This window comes from Xiphophorus hellerii, chromosome 23, assembly GCF_003331165.1.
Source record: "Xiphophorus hellerii strain 12219 chromosome 23, Xiphophorus_hellerii-4.1, whole genome shotgun sequence".
In the NCBI taxonomy this organism is placed as follows: Eukaryota; Metazoa; Chordata; class Actinopteri; order Cyprinodontiformes; family Poeciliidae; genus Xiphophorus; species Xiphophorus hellerii.
Window position 1 is genome coordinate 29,702,875 of NC_045694.1, and position 14,558 is coordinate 29,717,432.

Sequence of the window (14,558 nt, forward strand, 5' to 3'; positions counted from 1 at the left end):
CATTCTTTTTAAAAATTTACTTAGTTTTCAACACTGCTTTTACAAATTTGTGGTGAGTAAGGTTTTGATTTTTTTTTCTGTTAATTTAGGTTTCTGTGTTGTTTTCAGTTAATTGAGTCTCCATGTTGTCCAGTCTACTCCTTGATTGTCCCCAGCTGTCCCTCGTTTCCCTGATTACGTTCCCTGTGTATTTATACCCACCTGTGTCTCTTGTCCTCTGTCAGGTCCTTGTCTTACTGTTGTGTCGTGCTTTTGTGACTCCTCACTAGGTGCTACCAGTGTTGGAGCTTTGCTTTTGCTAACCTGTGCTACGTAGATTTCTTGTGTTCTGTTGATTTGCCATTAAACCATCATTTTCCTCCATACCTGCGTCCTGCTGCATCCATCCTCACCACTTCAAACCCCAACTCATGACAGTATTTTCAATTTTCTAGTATGTTCACCATGCCAATCATATAAACTCAAAATACTAGTAATTCAAAGAAAGCTAATTGCAAAATCTGGCTGATTATATAATTACACTCTAAAATTTTGCCGCCTTGCTTTTCCAGTCATTGAAAGATTTGGCCTGCCACCTGATGCCAAAGTTGCATCCAAGGATTCAACAGATGTTGAAGTTGATGGAGAAATATTCAGTGACCTCAGTAGACAAGTCAATGTTATGCTGAAAGTTTTCTGCCATGATGGCGAGATATAAAAGCAAATTAAAACAAGCGTCAAAAAGATTTTACAAAAGGATGTTTTGGCTTCTCCTTCAGAGTTCTCAGAATGTGCATCTGCTTCTCAGCCTTTCTCAAACTTCATCTTAAATATGTCAACGTCAATAATATCACAGGTGAGATATTGTGCAAGAAGCAAAAAGGTGACAATGCTGATAATGGAGTGTCTGCTAAAAAGGTAACATGATTTCAATGTGTCCCTAAACTCTTTAAACCTCTTGTGCCATGTTTGGGTAATCGAAATGTCTCCATCTATTTTCTTTTCTGTAATTATTCGTCATTTCATAGCCTGTTGAAAGTGTAATATAAAAGATGTCTGGTGTTGAATTAGTTCTGCAAGAGTGTGGAACAACAGAAACCCTCAGTGATGCCACAAGAAGAGAAATGAACATACTGGTGGCTCACAAGATTAATAAACATAGATGGGTGTGTTTTTACATTTTTAAATTTATGTTAAGTCAAACATTTTTCACTAATTTGAGTTATTTAAAATACATTTTGTGTTTTATGTCTTTTATGATGCTGCATTAATGAATTTTTATAAATGTTTTGCAGTGTATGACATTGATGTTTGCAAAATGAAGGAATCACCCAGAGTTAGGGACTTGAGAGCAAGATACAGTAAGTTATTTATTTTTAGTTGACAATTATTTCTTTCAGCTATTCAGAGACCTTTGTTCATTTTAATGCTTTAAAGACTATTTATAGTGAAAGATCTTGTAAAATTGCCAGATCTAAATGTCTTTTGATATTCAAAACCTATATGGATTGCTAATGAATGTTTTTTCATTGTACAACAGCTAAAAATGTTGAAAACACAGCTGCAAAAATAAAACAAGTGTTTAAAATTGATTTACTTGTTCTAGTTTTTTTTTTAAATTATAACTAATTTTAACCAGAATTGTAAAGTAACATGTTTTGGAGTAAATACCAAACCCCCGAAAGTGTTAAATTAACACTAACAAAGTAGTTAATTTTGGTTCTTTTATCAGTGTTAACCATTGCATTCCACTCTGATCCACTGTTAAAAATGTGACTATTTTGAAAGTGTTAATTTAACTCTGAACAGTGTGGGCAAATATAAACCCTGAAAAGTGTTAAAATCAACTCTGTGGGAGTTGAATCAACACTGGGCTTTTTGCTGTCCTGAAGATAAACTTTCAGAACGAGTAGGAATTCTTAAAGAGACAAAAGCACAATTTCAAGGCATTATATTACAAGGTCATATGTCTCTTAAATACTGTTTGATATGTAAAGCATATTTTATGCACTAAAGATAACATAGCCCCTTGATTGTGCTATATGTGCGGTCTGCCCAAGGTTAAAAGTTAGAAATAGTTCATAAAGATTTAGTGATCAAATTTTTTATAATTTATTTGTAACAATTTATGTTTAAAAGATGGTAATTAAATTTAAAAAAAAAACCTTCTATACACCTATTGTATGCATTTTATTATGAAGATGAATTCTGAGGTCGCATTGCATTATGGTTAACAGAAGCAGTAGTCAGTTACGACACTTTTACAGAGAGCCTGTATATCTATGTGCAAACTTCGCCTCCTGTGTCCTAAATCTTTATTTACACCTTCGAAAGCAACGGCTGTAAGTCCAATCTTTGTTCTGTTTGAAATGTGTTTTATAACAAGCTTATTTAGAGATTGTTTTGTGGATGTGTTTATTCCAGAAATTGCCCAAGAGCTTTGTTGCATAGCAATGATGCTAATGATCTAATTAACATATGAAAAGATCTCTAAAATGACTGTTTATTACTAGTAACAGCTAAGGTTAATTCTAATGTATGGTTCTGGCACTAGCAGTGTTATTTGGTGCATTTATTTCACATAAGAAAACTGATGCATATTTTTTCTGTTTGTTTTATAGTTTCACTCAACCCTTTCATTGAGCTATTCAAGCAACAATTGCAAAGAATTGCAAGCTGTCAAGAAGACTGTAATAAAGGAGCAAGACGCTCTGTTTCCTGGCTCATGAAAATTGAGTTTGGCTTGCTGTTGATCTGCATTAACATACACAGTGTATCCAACATGTAGTGATAACAGTGCAAAGTGCCTGAAAAATACATGATAATGCCCCTTTAAAGTCGTACGGTTTTTCCTTTTTCTTTGTGCTTTGCATCTATGAAGCCTCCTTATCAACAGCTTTGCGATTTGGGATTGTAGTTCAGTTACTGTTAGAAGCCTTGAGATGCTAAATGGCATCTTTCAGTTTTAAATCGTTGGTACAAATCAAAAACACAAACAGCACAACACCAAAAAGAACTAAGAAAATCAACACAAAGGAATGATCTGATAGAGAAAGGCAGAGGAGCATGATGCAATAGCACCCCAAGCAAGTGCCGTAAAGTCCTCTGAGCTGAAAGGAATTGGAAACAGACGGCAGCACTGGACTCTCAGTGGTCCCGGCCTACTGTCAACTCATGATGCAGTTGACAGTAGGCCGGGATTCTATTTAACCCTGAAAACATCAAGCAGAAACAAAGCTGAGTAAGTGTTGTTTTCTAATGTTCCCTAAATGATGCTCCTGCAGATCTGGGACTCCAGAAGTGACTAAGCTCCTTATTATGATGCACAGAGAAGACAGACGGTGACTCATCTGAAAAGGGTAACAAGCTGATGTATATCTGAGTGTGACTGGGAAAGGACGAACAAGATTTGAAGGAACTCGGAGCTTATTAGCATTTCTCAACACGCAAAGAGGCCGATAAAGAGGCGGGCGCATGCAGGGAGAGAAGAAACGGGGACGAGAGCGGATCTAGCGCTCTGCTCCATTACAATGGTAATTAACAGCAGATAAGCAGCCTGATCGAATGTGCTCAGCCTGATTTCACCAGCTAATGGCCTCCAATCCCTCGGTACTTATTATTTTTTGAAATTATTTTTATCTGACTCTCAGAATGATAAAGATACCCAATTTGGGGGGGTGGAGGGGGTTACCATGTTTTCGGTTTCTGAGAAATTGATTTATCATTGAAGGAAATGTTGTAAAAGTGCAAAGGGATTGCTTCCCACCCATAGAGACTGTCCCTGTGGAGAAGAATGGGAAGGAAGGAGAGTGCTGTTTAGGGCTTTTTTTGGACAAAAGCTGGTCACAGGCAGCAATGAAGAGAAAAGGCTCAGTGCTTATGAGTTCAGTTATACATAAATGCATTACTGGACTGTGATTTAAAACCACCGTAAAGTCCTCAGCTGCACTAAACCCTCTGAAAAGCAGTTACATAAGATGTGCTTCGACCGCAGGAGCCATTTTCACCACCCTGCTTGTCCTCAGTTTCCTCAGTTTTAACGCAGCACACCTACAGGGCCAAGATTCTAGATTCAAAATAAGATTCCAAAAATGAAAATGTTCACTCATCCACTTACTACAACACTCTCTGTCACTCTCTGCTTTTTGAATTTTAATCAATCAAATCAATCAAATTTTATTTGTATAGCACATTTCAGCAGCAAGGCATTTCAAAGTGCTTTACATCATTACAAACACAGAAACACAAAGCAACATAGAATCAATAATCAAAACACAGCATTAAGTCAGGTTAAATTTGTAATTGATTACGTTTCAAATAAAATACAAGTTGTTACAATTTAAACATAAATTGTAACAACTTATCTGCTTAGACACACAAAAATGGGCTGTAGCAAGAGCAGCAGATGTATGTGATACATTTAGGCTGTGATTCCATTGCAAATGTGTGCAAAACATTGGTATTCTGCTAATGCTGAAAAACAAAAACAATTTCCCATTTGCGGTGTTTCCATTAAATAACAAACGCAATTAAAATCACAGAAGTAATTTTGTCCACTCGATAAGTCAGACTAGCCAGCTGCAGTTAGCAAACGTTTGGTGGAACTGCACATCTGCTGAGCTCATTATAGGAGCTACTTCTCAGTGAAACACTGGTAAAACTGTCGTTAAAGGGTTAATAGAGCCATGTTGTGATGACTTCCTGAAGGCGGAGTTTCAGAAAGAGCAGGAGCTTCTTAAAGAGACAGAAGCCTAATTTCAAGGTGTTAAATTACAAATAACTGAAGGTAACATCGTTACTTTATTGAGCTATAATATGGCAATTTTGTGCCTGAAAAATATGTAACAAGTCCTGAACCAGACAAGCTTTTAAACACTTTCTATTTATTACCAAGAAGCATTATTAAAACTAACACCAGTCGAACAAACACATTTTGTTTTTTGCCTTTTGTGATATGATTATTTGCTCCAGAAGGTGAAAGACGTCCTCTATCACCTTCTGGAGTGAAAAAAGGTGAATATCTCATGTATATGAATAACTCATATACATGAGATATTCTTTCATGATCTTCACTCGCTGTTTTACCAGTGTCAGTTCAGATGTGATTGATACTGCCCCCTAGTGCGCGTCCTAAAAATGCCACCTAAAGAGAAATTGAATTGGTTAAAATTACAAATGAACTAGATGTCATTCAAATGTCCTCACCTGTTTTATCAGTGACTGTAATTTCAATTTAACATTTTTATTCAGTAAACTTGGCAGTGTTCTCACGCTACTTAATTTCTCCTCCTTTTTTCTGTGATGAGGTTAGATAAAAGGATTGCTTTTGTGCTTTAAAGCCTTCATAGGCATTCACACATCATATGTGATTATGTTGCTGCTGAAATTGAGGACAAAGGTGCTTTAATGTCCATGACTGCAATCAGGAAGGAAACACAATCATTACCGGGGTCATTCAGAGGTGGGACATAAATAGGATTAGACAGAAAACTGGAATGAATAAAAAAGTATAGAGGTTGTACAAAAACACCCATCCATTTAGATGAAATGATTTTGCTTACGTCTGAGATATTTCCATATGTTGGATTTAAGAAAGATAAATTGGTGCTTTTGCAGTTTTACCAAGTGTTCCCAGCAGTCTGAGAAAAGGACAGTGGTTCCCCTGTCTGTGAAAGTAAGCATTCTAATTCAGTCTTCTGTCAGCCTGTGGAGCCATGAAGGCACCTCGGTAACACTCGGCTGAATCCGAGGGCCTGTCAGTGAAAAAGTTTTGAAACGTCCTGAAACCTTGAAAACTCACACAACACAGGGCGAGATCAGCAATTCAGCTAAATTCACAGCGTTCGTTTCTCCGAGGCCGACTGAAATGTGGAGCTTTACAACTGCGCCATCTCCATAGCAACAGAAGAATAGGCCAAAGATGCAGCTTCAAACCTGACACACCACCTTAGACAGTATGTACGGTAATTCTCAGGCAGAGAAATGATGATTATTATTTTCAGTTCAGTAATGCGAGCGCTCGGCGCGGCACGGGGGCCCTCCATGCTGTCAGAGCCAATTACAGGATGAAGGAGAGCTGGATTGAGATCGGGACGCAGACAAAAAGAAAGAGCTTTATTTGCAATCAGCTGAGGACAAAGAAATATTTTTCCATATTTAAAACACAGGGGGTAGATGTGATTGTCCTTCTTTTCTGTGAAAATAGATCTATGATTCGAATAAAGCTTAAAATAAAACAACTCCCACCTCATTACAGGTAAAATGAGGTGCATGCTCAAGACTTTAGGTCACTAAATGAAACTAATTAAATAAACTGTGAAAAATTGTCAATGTTGACATTTAATTATATTAGATTAAGATTAATATGCATCCAATGGAGATCAGACCAACATCACTGTCATCAGTGAATAAGTAGAAAATGATTAACCGTGGCTGATCTGATATGGTGACAGGAATCTCATCTGTTCTGGTTTACAGGGTTACATCTCCCTACTTACTGCAATTTATCATCTCTCCTAATATTAATATTAATATTTAAACAATATTATAACTATCATTTTGTATTGGCCAGGCCACACAGAGAAACACACAAATGGTTTAATAAGTTGATATGAAAGACAACTGACTTAAACATGCATGCAAACACACACATATGCACATACTATGTGCTAGAATACTGACATTCATTTGCATTTAAAAATAATTTACCTGCCCGTTTTTTTAACATGCAACACGTAAAAATATTTTATGTTTTTTTAATAATTAATAGCAACCACTTTTTTTTGCATTGCAACTGTTTGTGGTTTAGTTAGTAGTAAAAACAAATTACACACAAATTACCTAAATTCATATAATACAAATCCACCATGTATGTGCATTTAAAAATTTTTATTAAATAATGTAAAAAATAACTAAAATGTATTAAATCTTAAAAATATATATATAAGTGGGCAACATAAAATGATGGGGTGCCATTTCTATACTTACACAGTCCACAATTAACAGCAATATTTTGGGATATTGAACTTGTCATAAGAAAAAAAATGTGCGTTCATTTTTCAAAATCATATTTTCAGCTTGTTATTCATTCACGTATAAATGTCCCCGTTTCAAACTAAATATTTATGTAGCAACCTAAATATTTGTTTTTCTAACTAAATATATAGCTTCAAACTAAATATTTAGTTCCAGACCTACTATTTATTTAGCAAGATAAATACTTAGTTTGTAATTACATATTTTGCTCCTAACTAAATATTTAGTTAGCAAGTTAAATATTTAGTTTCCATGCCAAGTATTCAGCTAAAATCTAAATATTTAAAGGTAAATATCAATGCACCTTAAATATTTAGTTAGGCTCTAAACTAAAAATTTGCCTTTAAGCTAAATATTCATGGTAAATATAAGATCAATGCTACTTATATATTTAGTTTGGAGCTAAGTATGTAGCTTGCTATATATATATATATACAGTATATACGTATATACTATATGGGTGTGGGTGGGTATGTGTGTATACAGGATATTGGAGCTAAATATTTAGCTCAACTAAATATGTTTGTAAATTTGCTAACTTAATATTCAGTAAATAGTGACATTTATAAAAGAATGGTGAGTATATGACTTTTAAAACTCCACATTTGTCTGTTATGACAGGCAAAATAACCCAAGTCGTTTCTGTTACTGTTTTACAGTGCAACTTTACAAACAGCACTGCACACTACAAAACCTATATAGCAAACTTCTGTGTACTGACAGTACAAAGAAACTGTTGTATGCTTCCAGGGAGTTTCTCTACTTAAACCAATAACGGCCTTAGACACACTTTAAAACACTCTCAACTTTTTCATCTAGTCTGACAAAGTGCATGCTGACCTCTGTAGAAGATTCGTTCAAGACAGCGTTCTTAAATTTGGGTTTAATGTGATGTAACCACGTGAAACATTCTCTTGCCCCATTGTTTCCTGCAGAGGCCACCTTCAACAAAAAAGTGTATGTCATTGGAGGGCGGAGGCTCATCTACATCAATGCAACTCAAGACAAATGGCACGAGACAACACAGAGAAGTTATTGGAAAAGAAATGAAAAAGGAGATAAGAGGGAGACAAGAAAGGCCTGAAAAATTACCAATGCAATACAAGCAGTAAGAAAGGCAATGATGCAAGAGGCAGTTAAAGGGAGAGGAATGGGAGGCAGAGAAGATGACAGAGAAGAGGAAATCAAGCAACAGTGAAGACGGTTGAAAGATAGATAGATAGTGAGATCAAGGCTAAAACTAAATTTCTAACCCGGTACAGTAAACATCTGAACATTTTCAAATAAAATGACTAGTATTGATAATTTAGTGTAAACGGGTTATGTTGCCATCTCTGGCCCCTCAGGTATGGAAATTGAAACTTAACCCTCCTGTTATGTTTGTTTCTGAGCTACAGTAATAATGTTTGTGGGTCAATTTGACCCGGGGAGTGTTTAATCATGCAATAGTGTCAGAAACCAAAAAGTTCCTCCAAAACATTTTTGTATCTGATTATTAATTCCAATACTAACCATTTCAATCAATATTTGTGCAATGATGTTGTTTTATTTCTCATAAAGTGAGAAATAAAAATGACGACAACCTACTCATTTACTCATTTGGACATAAAAAATGGAATTTACATTTTTTAATGTCCACTGGAAAAAACCTAGACACACAAAAAACAATAATTTCCTTGAAATTGATCTTTTGAAAAAATGTTTATATTACATTTTGATTTTCTTTTTAATGGGTGATCTTAATAATTGAACTTGAGACACACATACTGTTCTGGGTCAAATAGACCCGCTGATTAAAATCAAGACAAATGAGTCATGTAGAGAGTACTTATGTTTTCCTCCACTTCTGCTGTCACTCAGTGTGGGTGGAGTTTCTCCACGGGAACAGAAAAGGTTCCCGTCAAAAGTTGTATGAACACCTGCTTTCTAGCAGTTTCCTAGTGAAGTAAAGAAAATAGTGAGAAAGTGGGCTTGTGGGGGTGCACATGCGCATGTAGGCGTGTTGTGTGGTGTGTTTGTGTGTGTGTGTGGTGAAATATGGTTCATTTAAAAAAAAATTAAACTTTACAATGGGTCAATTTGACCTGCAACGGGTTAAAGTGATTCTATAGTTAAAACATCCAGTTTGACACCAGATGTTACCATACAATCCCCACAATGGAGGATAACCAGTTTGTTCAAATTGGTGCAAGGAAAGAAACACACCAGAGCAAGGTTCTGTTTCCATCAAACTGTCAAGCAAATTTTAAGCAAACTTTTTCTAAATATCGCAAGAAAGATGATGGCTACTGACTGTCTTCTGAGTTTTAACTGATACAGCTGTCATTTCTCCTGCTTGTGTTTTTCTGTTTGATTGTTCTCCCTGGATACAGATTTCCACATAAGTAGTTATAGAATTTGCCAGAAAAGAACTGAGCGCAGCTTGAGCTTATATACCTTAGATATTATAAGATCTTCTTTTTCTGACTGCTAAGAGATTTAACTGTTTTCTGCCTTCATCTGCCTGGTGTTGGCTTGAATCATGGTGTTATTAGCTGCACTGTAAAAGCATCAACTGTTGATGATTTTCAGAGAAAGTAGCTGGTGCTGCAGCAGAAATTAGAGCATCAGAACCTGATTATGTTGTAAAATAGGGGAGAAAAATTGAAGAAAAAAAAAACAGAGTACCATCACGTCCACTTACATTTGTAGATGTTGGAAACCGGGGTTCTTGGTCTTCTTTGTGGGTTTTGTTTTTTCCTGTTTGCCTGCTGCTTCTTCCTTTATCCACTAGATGGTGACAGAGGTGACAGAGGCTGCTCTCCTGGTGGGGCGTGCCCGCTGTTCAGCGCACCTGTGTTTCATCATCTCATTATCCTGGAGCTTAAGAGGAGCAAACTGCCAGCACTTCGGTGCCTGAGTGTTTGCCATTAATGGTACTCTGAGCCCCCCCCTGAGGTAACTCTCTGTGTTTTCCCAAGAAGTGACTCTTAGTAATTTATTCTGGTTGCCTCCCTTCTCTCAGGTGTTTCCTTGTGATGCCGTGGATACTCCCTGTGAAGACCTTGTTCTGACTATCTGGATTCTCTCCCCTCGTGACTCCGTGGATCGTTACTAGTGAAGGGTAAATGAGGCGTCATGAAGTGTTTCGACCCACAGCGAAACTGTATTGATACTGTGTCGATACTGTGTCACTGAATACTGACACCTGCTGGACATTAAAAATCCCTACAGGCAACATTGTTAGACTGATTTGATGACCTAGTCTATACAATAAGATTTAAGTCATTGTATTTTATTGTATATTATATAGTGTATTATATCATATCTTCAGTTAAATTCAAAATATATTTGATATTAGATGCAGCCAATAAATAATGTGAACGTCCCATAAAGTGAAAATTTAAGTGAACATGTTTGGAATGAGGGTGCTTGTAGACTGTTTTTTTGTTGTTGTTTTTTTTCCCCACAAATATTCATTGAAAAACATAAATTGTTCCAACATTTGGAAATTTTGTTTGTTTTTTTTGACACAACTTCTCCTGCTGTAGAAAAAAATGAAGTAAGCGATCCATTTATATGAAATAATTTGTAGAATGGCTACAAATGTATACCTGAGTTCATCCTAGGTGTATCTGGGACTTCATTCTGATAGTCTGGCCCTATAATGCCTCAGCATTGAGGAGGTGGCTTTATTTAAATAAGACAGTCCTGTCAAACATATGCAACACTTAACCAGAACATAATATGAAAGTAAACTAAGAGCCAATTTCAGCTGAATTTGGATTCAGATAGATCAAGTAGAAACTGAAAAGAACTGGATGAAACAACGAAGTGATAACCAATGCCTTATTTTCTGACGTAAGATCAAAATGGTCCCAAACTACGAAACCTTTCCTTTGCCTTGAGGCTCCATAGTCGACGCTGTACCATAAAAGATCAAGAATTCTTTTGACAAATGCATCCCGTTGACAGATTTGTTTCCTTATAAACAGTTTGGCGCCAGTGTCATTTCGAAACAATTCCTGTATCGGTCACGTGACTTGCTGAAAGCAATACGCGCACCGACACGGGGTTTTGTCTATGGGATTGACGCATGCGTCGACGCATCGGTGTTGCCGGATCCATCACTAATCGTTACCCATTGGTTGCCCGAGTTCCACCTTCCCCTTAGTTTGATCATAAGCAGTTCCTGGATTCTCCAGCTGGCAGTCGGACCGCTCCTCTGTCTTCCTCCACACCTGAACTTACCTGCCCGCCCTCCACCGCAGCCTCCACATATTCATCCGGAACCAGCTCAACCAAGCCCACCCTCTGGAACCTGGATCACCTCGAAGACACGCACAAAGGGACCAAGACCCTGAACCCGCAGTCTCCCCTCTCCTTGAAGGAAATTATCATCACAAGTAAGATCACTCCAATTCATCTTGCAGTTCCCATTTCCTAATACCGCAAACTCACCATCTCCTTCTGCTGTCCCCTAGTGTGCAGACGACTCCATGAGCCTGTCCCAGGGATCATATTCTCTCAACTAATCTGTTCATATTGTTTAAATAAGCATCATTTAACTGATTCCTGTTCTCCTGTGGTTGTTCTGCATGTGGGTGAAGAAACTAGATCCCAACATGACAGTAGGAGGAAATCCAGTACTAGTTTAACACTTAAAAAGCTAATTGAGATTCTGTTTTTTTATTTTTTCTCTCTGTAGCTGCTTTATTTCTTTATAATAAATAAATGAATTCCTTAACAAATTCCTTTCCACTCTCTGCCACACTTGCTTTTCTGCTGCTTTCAACTGCACAACAGTTTCAGTAAGACTCCATTCAACATGACGGACATTAGCACATGTAGTGTTCACCAACCTTTTAATATTTAGTGAAAAATTTTTGTTTTTTTACTGCAGAAAAACTACATTTCCTGACAGCATGCATTGGGAATCAAAGACAGGTCAGTTTTGATTTGGTGTCCTCTGATGACCAAATCAGAGTTGATTTTAGTAAGGTGAAGTCAGGAGGAATCCATTTGAAGAAGTGAATAATGTATTTTCTGACTTATGGTAGCAACCCATGTCCTCACTGCAGATCTTTAACAGAGCAGACAGGCTGAGTTTGGCGTGGAACTAAAATTATTTCTGAGGAATAATTTAGATGTTTGACAACTTAACAAGAATTGTTCAAATGCATCTACTACAGCTCAGTGCACATTGTCTTGATGCCTATAAAAACTGAGAAACATGTTTCGTAAAAAAGCTTTTAAGCCTGTTGGGTGAGAAATTATGAAATTAGAAAATAGGATGTTGTCATGATGGGTGTGCAGGAAGGGGAACAAAATGCAAGCTGGCAACCAGGCGATAACAATGAAAAAAGCGTTTTAATTGAGAATACAAAAACTGTTTGGAGTCCGCAGGGAACAAAGTCCAGGAACATGAAGAAAAGGGACATTAACAGGAGAAATAAGCGAGGGGTCAGTGAAAGAGGAGAAGTTAAATACTGGGAGAGAGAATGCTGGAGCAAAAGACCGGAGCTGATTGGCTAACAGGTTGCAGGCGTGAGGGGAGCGGTGTTGGAGAAAGAACTGCAATGTTAGCCACGTTTCCATTGGAAATGTTGATGATCTGCTGATTTAAAAAAAAAAAGAAAAACAGTATTTTTCAATTGTGGTGTTTCCAATATATATGAAACACAATTAAAATCACACATGAAGAAGTCAGTCATCCTGCCGCTTCCTGTCATCATCTTCGTCTTTTTTGCCAGTCATGATCCCATGACGTTTGGGAAGCGAAAAAATTATTCCCACTGCAGCTTTGTGACACTAATTTCGATACAACCAAAAATCCACCTCATTATACCACAAAAAACTTTTTATCAAAACCCCAGAGTTTCTTTGAAATTGGCATGTTTCCATTAAGTCAATTTATTTCCGTAATTCTACTTTGCACAATTACATGGTCAATTAAAACGCAGCTACTGACAACCTTTCTTTGGCTGAATGTAATGTCCGAAATATTTGTCCTTGTCTGATTCTCAACAAATCATAACAATGCCTCATTATAACTAACCTGTTATATTCTGTCAATTTCTGTAGCTAATAAAGACAACCTCTATGTGCTTCTGCATATCTCTCTTGTCCTCGTTTCATAATAGGTACCATTGAGATGCACACGGTCACAAACGCATAACGCAAAGAGGGCATATGTGTCGTTAAGTTGTATGAGGTGGGGCTTTGATCCAAGGACATACCCGCTGGCTGTTTTTTACAGCTCAATATGTACCAGCCACTCAGTTGTGAGGGTTGGATCATCACTGCTGTCTTTGCTGTGGTCACATACACAGATATACAGCGAGGCGCAGGGTGCAGCTGACGTTTTAATCTTCCCACTTTGATGTACTGTGGGAAAACTGTGGCACTGCTGACATTTGAGTGGGTGAACTGAGAGCTCATACAAATGTAAAATCATGCAAGCAGACTTTAATTTGACAAGGAGGAATCGCCATCAAAATCTAAATAGAACATGAAAATATTCTTTTTTTAAAAAAATAATGACAAATCAGTTGTCTCTGTCGTACATGAGCGAAAACCAGAAATTTACAGAAGCTGTAGAAATAGAAGCTTTTTTTTTTTGCTTACTTTCTGATTGAGTTCAGATTGAGCTTTTTTCTGTTTTAGGTCACTTAGGATTTCTATCATTATTTCGATTTGCTAAATGCCAGAATAATGAGTGACACACACTGGCATTATTATGCCTTTAGGCAATGACAGGAAGACCAGATGATGATTTTATGCCTTTGTGAACTTCTGAATATTTGAGCTATATAGAGGCACAGCTGTTCATGTGTTTGAGTGCAACGCATCAAACCGCTTATTTATGCGACATCAAAGGCAAATTAAAAGAAGTTGGTGGAAAATATGGTGAAAAGAGATCTGTGGACCCCCACAAGTCTCTTTCATCCCTGGTACCATATTTCAGATTCCTGAAGGTTCATCTGTTCAATCGATTATACAGAAATATAAACATCAGAAGAATGTGCAGACATCACACTGTCCATAAAAGACAGTGTCAGCGTGTGAATTAACTCCAAAGCAACAACAAAAGATCTTGTGAAATTCCTGCTGGAAACTAGTAGCAGAGTCACTTCCCACAGTGGAACCTGTACCTGTACCCATGTTTAAACTTAGAAAAAAAAAAGCAAGATTACAGGCAAAAAAACTTTTGAAGACATGTCCTCTGGTCTGATGAAATTAAAACCAAACTGTTGGACCAGAATGAGCATCATCACTTATGGTGGAGAAAATAAACATGAAAACAATATCCCAACATTAGTTGGGAATTGACTAATGTCATTTCCCAGATATAACCTTAACCAGGTTAATCCTACATAAGGGGGTTAACAGTAGTAGGACCCGGCTTTGGCCCCTATAAGGTTTATTGGTCTTGAGAGGGTTGATAAATATGCCAGAAATGGTCCTAAATAGGATATCTAAACCAGTACACACACTCACACACCCCCACACACACATTGGCTAATCTTTCATCAACCTGCCTAATTATGTTAGCTTGAGTTAAT